Source organism: Carcharhinus amblyrhynchos, chromosome 7 (genome assembly GCF_965287045.1).
Source record: "Carcharhinus amblyrhynchos chromosome 7, sCarAmb.v2.hapA, whole genome shotgun sequence".
Classification (NCBI taxonomy): Eukaryota; Metazoa; Chordata; class Chondrichthyes; order Carcharhiniformes; family Carcharhinidae; genus Carcharhinus; species Carcharhinus amblyrhynchos.
The window spans coordinates 71,817,199-71,828,307 of NC_137330.1; the positions used below are offsets into that span (position 1 = coordinate 71,817,199).

General features: G+C 42.6%; 1 pseudogene; it reads left to right on the forward strand.

Moving 5' to 3' along the window:
* The first annotated feature begins 5,983 nt into the window (after positions 1-5,983).
* Positions 5,984-6,332, forward strand: LOC145345604 (large ribosomal subunit protein eL27 pseudogene; annotated as a pseudogene).
* Positions 6,333-11,109: the final 4,777 nt, after the last annotated feature.

Genomic DNA, 11,109 nt, shown 5'->3' on the forward strand with positions numbered 1-11,109 from the left:
AATTTTATAATATTACGAAAAAAGGACTATCCTTTCAATTTCTGGATAACATCATGGTCAGGAAACCCTGAATGGGCCCAGTAGAACACTGTTATACATTGATCCTCCAGACAATCATCATTTTCTGTGTTTTGTTCCCATACCACTGTTTAACCTGGTTAGCTAATGTCCCATCTATTCTACAAGCATTCATCATTTCTGACAGAACTCATAATGGATTCAAAAAGAGTTGCATTGTGAGAATGAATTTGCAATTGAGCAATATGACAATAGTTAATTATAACTGTCCCCAAATGTTTCTTTTGAAATGGGAACTTTATGCTGATGCTTACGCTCATTGTGTTCTGTCACTAATTTGAATACAAAGTAGAATGAAAGATTTATTTTAATCATAACAAAGAACTTTGTTTTTTTCAACGTTGTAAAATTGAAAAGAACTTGGAAGTTATAAATATTCAGCACAGTAATAGTGTCTGAAAAGTTACTCTCATCCAATTCTGTGCTACAGATAGATGTTAAACATTTATTTTCCATACAGGGGCAATATTTACCAAGTCAGAATTATTATCCACCCAAAATTGCTGTGAAAAATTAGTGGTGGACTCATTCCTTGAACTCATGTGATTGTTAATGAAACATATGATTTATTTTACATGTAAATAAAAGAACTTTCCTGTGCAGCCAGGAGAAGCAGGGTTATTCTCCTCTCCTGGCTTTATGATTACAATCCCCTTCCCCCCACACTCCCCCAACCCCTCACCAACCAATGCCCTGGCATTTCTAATTCCAATCCTTGATCTCCGTGGACTTAGCTTTGAGCTGCTATTGGCAAGGTTAACAGGCTGACATTTAGCATTTGCATTGCTTGAGCTGCCTGTGGAGGCATGACGGCCTGTGACACCTCATGCAACATATTAATCAGGTCCATTTTTTGTTCTTGTCTCTTGCTGGGTGATCATTTGAGCCCAAAATAGACCAGATGACTTTCTATCCTATAATCATATGAATTGATAAACTGTGATGGAAAAAATATCCCCTTGAGATCATAGAACCAAAGAATGGTTCCATCACAGACAATGGTCATGTGGCTCTATCATGTTTATGCCTGTTCTCATTAACACTAACTCTGTTAGTCCCACTCCTGCCATTTCCCCAGAGCCTTGTATTTTTTTTCCCTTTTGATAATTACCCAGTTCTCTTGAAAGCCATAATCACAGTCGCAGGCACTGCATTCCAGATCCTAATCACTTGTTACATGAACTTACCCCCATGTTGCCTCGTGTTCTTTTGCCAATCACTTTATCCTGATGTGGTCTGGTTCTCAACACTTTTACCAACGGGAACATTTTATCCAGACCCTTCGTGAACATGTCTATCAAATGGCTTTTTAATCTTCTATTCTCCATGCAGAATAGACATCAAATTTGTAGTCTACTTGATCCAATCTTTGTGGGTTGTCAAGGGAGCTAATGAAAAACGTGCCAGACATAAACAGACGATGATGGAAACCAGAGCTTTGATTTTTTGGTTTTACCAATATTCGCTGGTATGAATTTCAACTCACTCAGGGTATAAAGGGTAAATTCCATATCCTAAACTGACAATGGAGAGCTATTTTCATACAGCGGGTGAGTTGAAAACTTGGGGTTGCAATTATGTAAACTGGGGCTGAATTTTCCCAACCCCATGGAGATCATATTGGAGGCAGTGGAAGGATGGGGTGGCTTGGACAGATTCGGATCCCCATGCAGGTCTGATGCCAGAATCCTGATGTCTTCCTTTGAATATGGCTTCCTCATTGGGAGTGTGGGATTGCGGAGGTCAATCTTATAAATCTTGTGTCTGTCATCAATGTAAGGAATAATGAGAGTAGCAAAACCTTTTACTTGTCATTAGTTAAGTAAAGCGTGGCACAGTGTTTAGCACTGCTGGCTCACAGCGCCAGGGACCCGGGTTCAATTCTGCTCTTGGGTGACTGTGTGGAGTTTGTATATTCACCCTGTGTCTGTGTGGGTTTCCATCGGGTGCTCTGGTTTTCTCTCACAATCCAAAGATGTGCAGGTCAGGTGGATTGGCCACGGTAAATCCACAGGGTTATGGGGATAGAGCAGAGGGGTGGACATGGGTAAGATGTAGACTTGATGGGCCGAATGGTCTCCTTCTGCACTGTTGGGGGTCTATGGATTCCATAACAATAATGTTAATTGAAGGATTAGCAGGCATTTGTCTTAGCAAATATTTCTTCATTGGACGAGCACATATTCAATACTAATGTAAACTTTAGGAAGCTTTTGTGTGCTAAAATGTTCGATATGAGCATGACTTCAATTAACTAATAAATACATTTTTAAAAATTAAAGCCATAATCACAGTCGCAGGCACTGCATTTTGTAAAATTCACTGGCACGGTTACCTTCAAACCAAAGAATGAACTCCATTGATGAGCTACCTTGCAGGGCATTCTTCCTTAATCGATTATTTCCCAAGCCAGACTCGCTTGCACTGTTGACTTTTCGGAAAACAGTTATTTTTGTTACAGCATTTTATATGCAAAACACAATGGGAATTCTAATCCGTGCTCCATAGCCCTTGGCATCAACTGCTTAACAGGAGTAAGAAGGGATAGAGAATTAACGTAGCACCAGACAGTATTGTCCAAAACAAGCACTTGGCTATCCATTGGACTTCCCATTCCAAGCAAAGTTTCCAGTGAATTATAGAAGAGCTGTGCCTTAGGAACTAGATGTTCTTTCCTTCTTCCCTTTACAGCAGTGCAGGAAATGGGGCCTGGGGCTGGCAAAGACCTGTATACGCAAACGTGAGAGAATTTAAACAGAAGGATAAGAAAGGAAATAACACAGAAAAAGAAAAAAAGTAAAGGGAACAAGAAGAAGTAAAAGAGAAGAGACAAGACAGAGATGAAAAGAAGTTAATGAGATGATGGAAGGAAAAGGTGAATAAAAAAAAGGAGGAGAAAGGAGGTAAAAGAGAAATGAATGGAGAGTGAGGGGTGCTCTTCAGGGACATTGGAAAGGGAAACAGCAAAACAGTGAGATTTAAAGTTATTAGTCACAGGTAAGGCTTACATTAACACTGCAATGTAGTTAGTGTGAAATTCCCCTAGTTGCCACAGTCCAATGCCTGTTCAGGTCAATGCACCGAACCAGCACACCTTTCAGATGTGGGAGGAAACCAGAGCACCTGGAGGAAACTACACAGACACAGGGAGAACATGCAAACTCCACAAAAACAGTGACCCAAGCTGGGAATCGAACCCATGTCCCTGGCGCTGTGAAGCAGCAATGCTAACCACTGTGTCGCCCATACCATACCATGCCATAATTAGGAAGGAGGTTCAGTGGTATGGATGGATGTACAGACTAAACAACAATAACTTGCATTTTTATTAGTTTCTTCAAAAGAGTAAAACATCACATGGTGCTCTGATGTATTACATTTATTGTTAGTAGCCTTTGATAAAACTTAGCATGGTTTAGACTGGGGAGAAAATTTCATCCAATAAACTGCTTTTGTCATTCAAAATGTATCAGACATTATTTACAAACTGTTGATTTAGAGCACACTAAGGAAATTTGGTATGTCAGCTATGACTCTCACCAACTTTTACTGATGCACCATAGAAAGCATTCTTTCTGGTTGTATCACAGCTTGGTATGGCTCCTGCTCTGCCCAAGATCGCAAGGAACTACAAAAGGTTGTGAATGTAGCCCAATCCATCATGCAAACCAGCCTCCCACCCATTGACTCTGTTTGCACTTTCCTACTGCCTTGGCAAAGCAGCCAGCAAATTAAGGGTCCCATGCACCCTGGACATTCTCTCTTCAACCTTCTTCCATCGGGAAAAAGATACAAAAGTCTGAGATCACGTACCAACCAACTCAAGAACAGCTTCTTCCCTGCTTATGTCAGACTTTTGAATGGACTTGCCTTGCATTAAGTTGATCTTTCTCTACACCCTAGCTATGACTGTAACACTACATTCTGCACTCTCTCCTTTCTTTCTCTATGAACAGTATGCTTTGACTGTGTAGCACACAAGAAACAATACTTTTCACTATATACTGATACATGTGATAATAAGTGAAACATACTTGGGGGGGCAATTCTCTCAGTCCGGAAATCAGCATGGAGCCGTCTAATTTATTTAAATTAGGATTTTAATATATTAGAATTTTATTAGTGGGCCTGGGACCGAAGTATCAGGGCCTGCTAGCCTCTCCCCCCTCAATTCCCGCCAGGAATGTTTCACACCAACGGGATTTATTATAGCTCCCTATTTGCAGGAAGCTGGTGGCACAACTCCACTGGAGTGAAGGGGCGGGCAATCAAGGCCCCCCAGAGAATCAGACACTGGTGGGGAGTTCCCCCTGGGTATTGCCACCAAGCCCCTGCACTGTCAAAAGGGCAAAATGCCAATGCCCAGGGTACACCAGGCATTGGACAGTACTAATGGGCAGGGCCTAATGGGGGTGGAGCCTGATGGGGGCTGGCCTCTATGGGGAGATCAGTGGGGTGCGGGGGGGGAGGAGGTTGGGGTGGTTGGTGGGGGTCCCACTGCCATTCTGCATTTGGGTTGTTACGGAGGGAGGGAGGCAAAAGATCAGGGCTGGCCATGTGGTGGGAGGTGGTGAGCCTGCTGGGGGAGATGGGGGTCGGGACTGCATGGGCGGGGATTGGGACTATTGGGAAGGCAAGGCGGTGGTTGGGATTGCCAGTATTGGGGGCGGGGTGGGGCTAGGGAGGTGTGAATCGGGAGATCGGGACTGCGGGGACAGGGCAGGGGGTGACATCAAGGCTGGCTGGGGGCGGGAGAGTTTGAGACTGGCCCGGATATGGGAGGTTTGGAGTGGTAGTGTTTCAGGGTCATGGAACTGGCCAGCAATCAGGAGACTGGCAGACAGGGGGCCGTTGCACATGTGTTGACAGATCAGCGCATGCACAGGCCCGCTCAGCACCATGCTGCTGGCCTCTCCAGCGGGAATAGGCCATGCCCCCTGATTTTTGGAGTGACTTATGCTGAGGCACTCTGCAGTGCACTGAGTGTGGGAGATTCATTTTGAAACTCCTGCTGAAAACATCTGTGGGATTTACTCTAGTTTTTACGTGAATTCGACACTTAGGCCCTGATTTTACCAACACAGCTGCCGTGAAATCAGGGCGGACAAGGCTCACAGAACAGCATTCTCCATTGGCCTTGGGTGTAATCTTACGAGCCTTGGGCAGTTGTGCCATAAAATCAGGGCCATAGAATTTTCTGAGGAAGAATCACCCCCATTCTTTTCACATTGTTCCAAACATCATGTGTTATTTTCTGCAAATTTTTCATGTGTTTAGTTTGCCAATTGTGAGGGCTTGTTTTGCAGTTTAGATTAATTTCCACAGGGATCTGACTGGGATCAGCTCAAACTCATTTCAATTAGAGCCTTTTAACAATCTCCGGAGAGAAAGAAAAACCATCATTCCATCTGTCTGAGCTGGAGTGGAACCAGATCCCATTGGTGCACCACCCAGTTCTCTTTACGTGTGATTTTGCACTTAACGTACATTTGATAAATAAAGCAGACTTTTTTCATTTCAATTACAGAGTAAGTTGAAGCATCATGTTTAATTTTACTAAGTGCACAATTTGCTGAGCTCTGACCCTGATTACATTTGTAACCGAATTGTGACATCATTAGCTTCTTTGAACTAATTAAACTTTCAAATAGTTCTAATCAGGAAATATAATTAGTTCATTGAACCTCAGGTTGATTTTTTGTAAAAGTAGCTCAAGGAGTCAGATAAAATGTTTAACTAACTGATTAAGGTTGTGCACAGATATTGAATCTTCCTTACAGAGTTTTACAAGAAAATATTAGTCCAACGTGATAATAGATAATGGCCAATAACTTTACAAGTTCGCATTAACAGCACAGGCTAGGAATTTTCAGGTAAGTAATTCAGCAGTGGAATTGAAGTGGGCAAGTTTATGAAACCTGGGAAGGTGGTTCTGGTGTTGGCCGGGTGCTATGCTGAGCGCAAAGGTATCTCTGACTGACCCTACAGTCGCACTCTTGTTGCTGGTATAGATCGTTACCCTCATGAAACAACTGCCAAAATGGGAAAGAAGATGATACCCCAAAAATCTAAGATCAATCATTTTTGGAAGTATAAAACTGCAACCACCTGATGCCAACAAGATACTCGGTTGACATTCCCCTGGATAAGATCATTGTGAATAAGGATGTTTTTAGGGATTCTGTTTTCAGCACAAGGCCAGGCAGAAGCCTGAGGAAAGGTACAGGACAGGAAAGAGCAGGCAAAGTGGTTAGCACTGCTGCCTCACAGTGCAAGGAATCCAGGTTCAATCCTGGCCTCGGCTGACTGTCTATGTGGAGTTTGCACATTCTCCCCAACTGTGTGGATTTCCTTCAGGTGCTCCGGCTTCCTCCCACAGTCCGTAGATGTGCAGGTTAGGTTAATTGGCCATGCTAAATTAATCCTACTGTCAGGGATTAACAGAGTTAATATGTGGGGTTATGGGAATAGAACCTGGGTGGGATTGTGGATGGTACAGGCCCAATGGGCCAAATGGCCTCCTTCTGCACTGTCGGGATTCTATGATTCTATAAGTAAATATTCAATGAAAAAAAACTCACCTCCTGACTTCCCAAAGCCTGTCCTCCATTTACAAGGCACAAGTCAGGAGTGTGATGGAATACTTTACATTTGCCTGGATGAGGTGTAGCTCCTAAATATAGGGTGGCACAATGGCACAGTGGTTAGCATTGCTGTCTCACAGTGCCAGGGACTGCTTGGTTCGATTCCTGGCTTGGATCACTGTCTGCTTGCACATTCTGCCCGTGTCCGTGTGGGTTTCCTCCGGGTGCTCCGGTTTACTCCCACATTCTGAAAGATGTGTTGGTTAGGGTGCCGGACTATGACAACTAGGGGAATTTCACAGTAACTTCATTGTAGTGTGAATGTAAGCCTATTTGTGACTAATAAATAAACTTCTAACTTAAAACATTCTGCAAACTCAACACCATCTTGGAAAGCAATCCATTTGATTTACATTTTATCCACCAACTTAAACATTCACTCCCTTCACCAGCGATGCACATTTGGAGGAAGATTAGAAATATTTGAGGTTGATTCAGAGACAGCTCAGTACCAATACTCAGTGCTATTCATGTGAAGATGCTGCTATTGTGGATGGTTGTAGGTAGGATTTCAGTTTCTGACATTTTAACCCTCTGCCTAATCCTTTCCTGACTGCTTGTCGTGCTGGGGATTTAAAAATGAGGCCAAATAATTCTATGGTTGGTAACAAAAATAGAGATTCTCCCAAATCTGACCTGAAAAATGCTAGATATTCCCTGGTATTTTGGAGTCCAGAGATTTGCAATAATCCACCGGAACTTTCAACTTTGACAGAAACACAAAACAGACGATATTGGATTGACTGTCCAAAATATACTGGACTGAGTTTCCTTTCCGTCAAATTCTCCTGTATTACATGCAAAATTCAAGTAAACTTAACATGGCGTGCATAATAAAAGAAAAGCAAAATTCTGCAGATACTGTAAGTTTGAAATAAAAATGATATCACAGTACACATGCATGAAATGTATTTATTTAATTTAAAATTGGTGAAGCTCTGCATTTGTGTGGCAAAAGGGGAAGATTCTCTGTAGATTATGCAGGATTACCCTGAATCAATTATTTTCAACATTTAACAAGCTGACCTTGATGCAGAATCTTCTAAACGATGGGTGGAATAATGTGGCGGATTGCCAAAAGAAGCAAAATCAATGTGGAGTCGACCCATTGTACACTGGCCTACCCTGCAGCCAAAACACACTGTGGGCAAGCTTGACAAAAACCAAGGACTTTAGCAAAGGACTTCTGCCCCCTCACTCACGGGGAGGTCCTACCCTCAGGAACTATCAGCCAATCTGGCTAGCCAGTACCTCCGTCAATCCCAGCAGTGTCAATAGCATGTTAGTGGCCAATGTGGGGACTGCAAAAAGAGGAGCAAGGAGGCCAGTAAATTTGGGGTCTTGGGCAGGGAGAGTGACTGCAGATCAGGGAGGGATGGATGGGGAAAGCTTAGGCTGGGGATGTAATGGCGTAGTGATATTGTCATTGGACTAGTAATCCGGAGACCCAGGGTAATGTTCCGGGGCCCTGGGTTTGAATCTCACCATGGCAAATGGTGAAATTTGAACTCAATAAAAATCTGGAATTAAAAGTCTACTGAGAACCATAAAACCATTTTTAATTAACGTAAAAACCCCATCTGATTCCGTACTGTCCTTTGGGGAAGGAAATCTGCCGTCCTTATCTGGTCTGGCCTACATGTGATTCCAGAGCTGCAGCAATGTGGTTGACTCTTAATTGCCCTCAGGGATGGATGATCAATGCTGGCCCAGCCAGTGATGCCCACATCCCATGAATGAATAAAGAAAAAAGCTTAAGGCAGCAGGGTGTTAAGAAGAAAGAAGTTCCACCTCAGGCGAGCCACCCCTGCAAAATAAAGGACAGCTCCTGAAGATCAGACCCCCACTTTTGTCCCTCCTTTTTTGAATGCAGTTTAAAAACAAATCAGGCCACTTGCTGCCCATACAAAATAATTTATGGTATGAGCAACATATTAGGGTTAATTGGCTTGAGAACAAGCCTAGTTGTCCTTTGATTAGCGCTTTAAATTCAGTGGGAGAGCTTCCGATTTCAGCACCCATCCAAAATGCCTCTCCACCCCTTCCCCATATTTATGGGTGAACTCGGGCAGTGGCAAGGTGGCGAGGTGTGTTGGGCACTCTCACCTTATATAACATTGCCCAAGCCAGAAACAAGCCCAGCATGGGCATATAAAATGCTACCTGACGTTCACTTGCATAATGCTGTTTAAAACATCACCATCACAAGGCCTCCCTCAAAGTTAAAATACAAAGTAGTGATATTAAACTTGACACCGTGAGCTGGATTTTGTAACACTGCTTGGCATATCTTTTGCTGGGGGGGTGGGGGGGGAGCATGTAAAATAGGGCTGGTTCCCAGCCCACCACCCTCCCACCACCCTGGAGCCAAAATGAGCAGTTCACCCATTAAATGTAAATCAATAATTAAGAGAGAGTTGAGCTTGTTGGCTTGCCAACTAACCTCATTAATACATTAACTATGCCATAAGATGGTTGGTGTAAGCAATTGGGTGGGAGTGGGCAGTGTTTTTTAAAATTAGGTTTTAAAGGGGCATAACATGTAGGTACTAAATTCGAAGGATCTCCTTTGCAAATTGGGGGAGCCTCCCTAAGTTAGTTCCTTTCTACCCACTTGCTTTGTAAAACTCAACTTCCCCTAGCCTGCTTCCCTCTCCCTAAACTGCTCAAACCCTCCCCGCTAAATACCTTGGACTTACCTTTAGGATCCACTTGACCTTCTTCTTGGGACGGTTGCAGTTGTGGTAGGGCCCACTACCAAGCCGTTAGCACTGCTGGAACTGCTAATGGTGGATTGAGCGAAGGGCTTAAGTTCCACTATGAACAAATTTAGCCTGCTCACAGCTTGTTATGGCTTGCATAGCCCCTTCCCATAAAGCGTAGCTCCATATTGATACAAATTAATAGAAAATTAAGACTCAAGAAATAAATGAAATATATATTTGTTTATGTGAGCCATCCATAAAAATGGAATGTGAACATAATTGTGGATTTGGCATCTTTATTTTTTCTATCCGCCTTTTGTTGTTTCTCAAGTTTTGATGTTTTAAGTAAAAACTAGTTTCACTAAATTGTCTCAGGGTTTTTGAACTAAAAGTAAAAACAAATAAAAATCCAAAAGATAAAATGGGTGTTTAAATTAGCAGTAAAACTGTTCAATGATTCTCAGAAATTTTACAAAGGTTCTGTTAAATCAGTGACTAGTTGGTTGAACACTATTTAATCAGCAGAATGGAATTTAACAAAACATTAATTGTTACATAATGGGTACAATTAAATAATAAACATGGGTTACATCAATCAGCACTGTAACTATTTCTTAATCAACAAAGCACATTCCAGGGTCAGGAGGGCTTTCTCAGTTAAAATTAAGGCTGACAAGGGAACAATTCTCCTCTCCTCTTCCACATACACATTCTAACTTATTTCTAATCATGGGTTGGTACAAACGTATCTCTCCTTTCTTTCTACCTCTTGATATTTGACTTTAATGGCCTGGCTGTAAAGTAAGTTGACCTTGAACATTTTAGGAGGTTCATTTAAAAGAAACATTTAAACACCAAATGTAGTTGCTGACTTAACACTATCATCTATGTGTCCTCATGTAAGGGCATTCAATAAATCTTTTCCTAATGGATTATAAGCATGTGACTTGATCATTTAATTTGGGTTAAAAATGTCAACTCATGTTGCACGACAACAGAAGTGACACCTCCAGTGTCTAAGAGATGCTTGTCATTATTTTTTAATAAACTGCGCTTTCCACATTTTTTAGGGGGATCTAAATCTCATATCTGCCCAGCCTATTCAGTTTATACATTAGTGTCACAAGTAGGCTTACATTAACACTACAATTAATGTGAACTTCCCATAGTCGCCACACTCTGGCACTTGTTCAGGTACACTGAAGGAGAATTTAGCATGGACATTGCACGTAACCAGCACGTCTTTGGAGTTTAGGAGGAATCTGGAGCACCTAGAGGAAACCGCCATGGACATGGGGAGAACATGCAGACTCCACACAGACACTGACCCAAGCTAGGTATCGAACCCAGATCCCTGGCACTGTGAGGCAGCAGTGCTAACCACTGTGCCACTATGCTGGAAGTATCTCACTGCTGATGGTATCTGCCCACCAGAATGGTGCCTGTAAAGATCCAGAGGCTGAAATTCCGTGAGGGTTCCATAATTCTTCCTTCGGCTCTGCTTGCAACCTTGCCAACTCTGAGACAACAGGGCAAGATACCAACTTTATTTTCTCACTGGGCAGGCTAGGTTAAGGTAAAGCTTCCCAAAAATACCAGTGGGAGGCAGGTGAAATCCCTGCAGAACTTGAGCTCCAAAACCTTTACAAACATCAAATGAATCTAAGTACTTGAAGAATGGG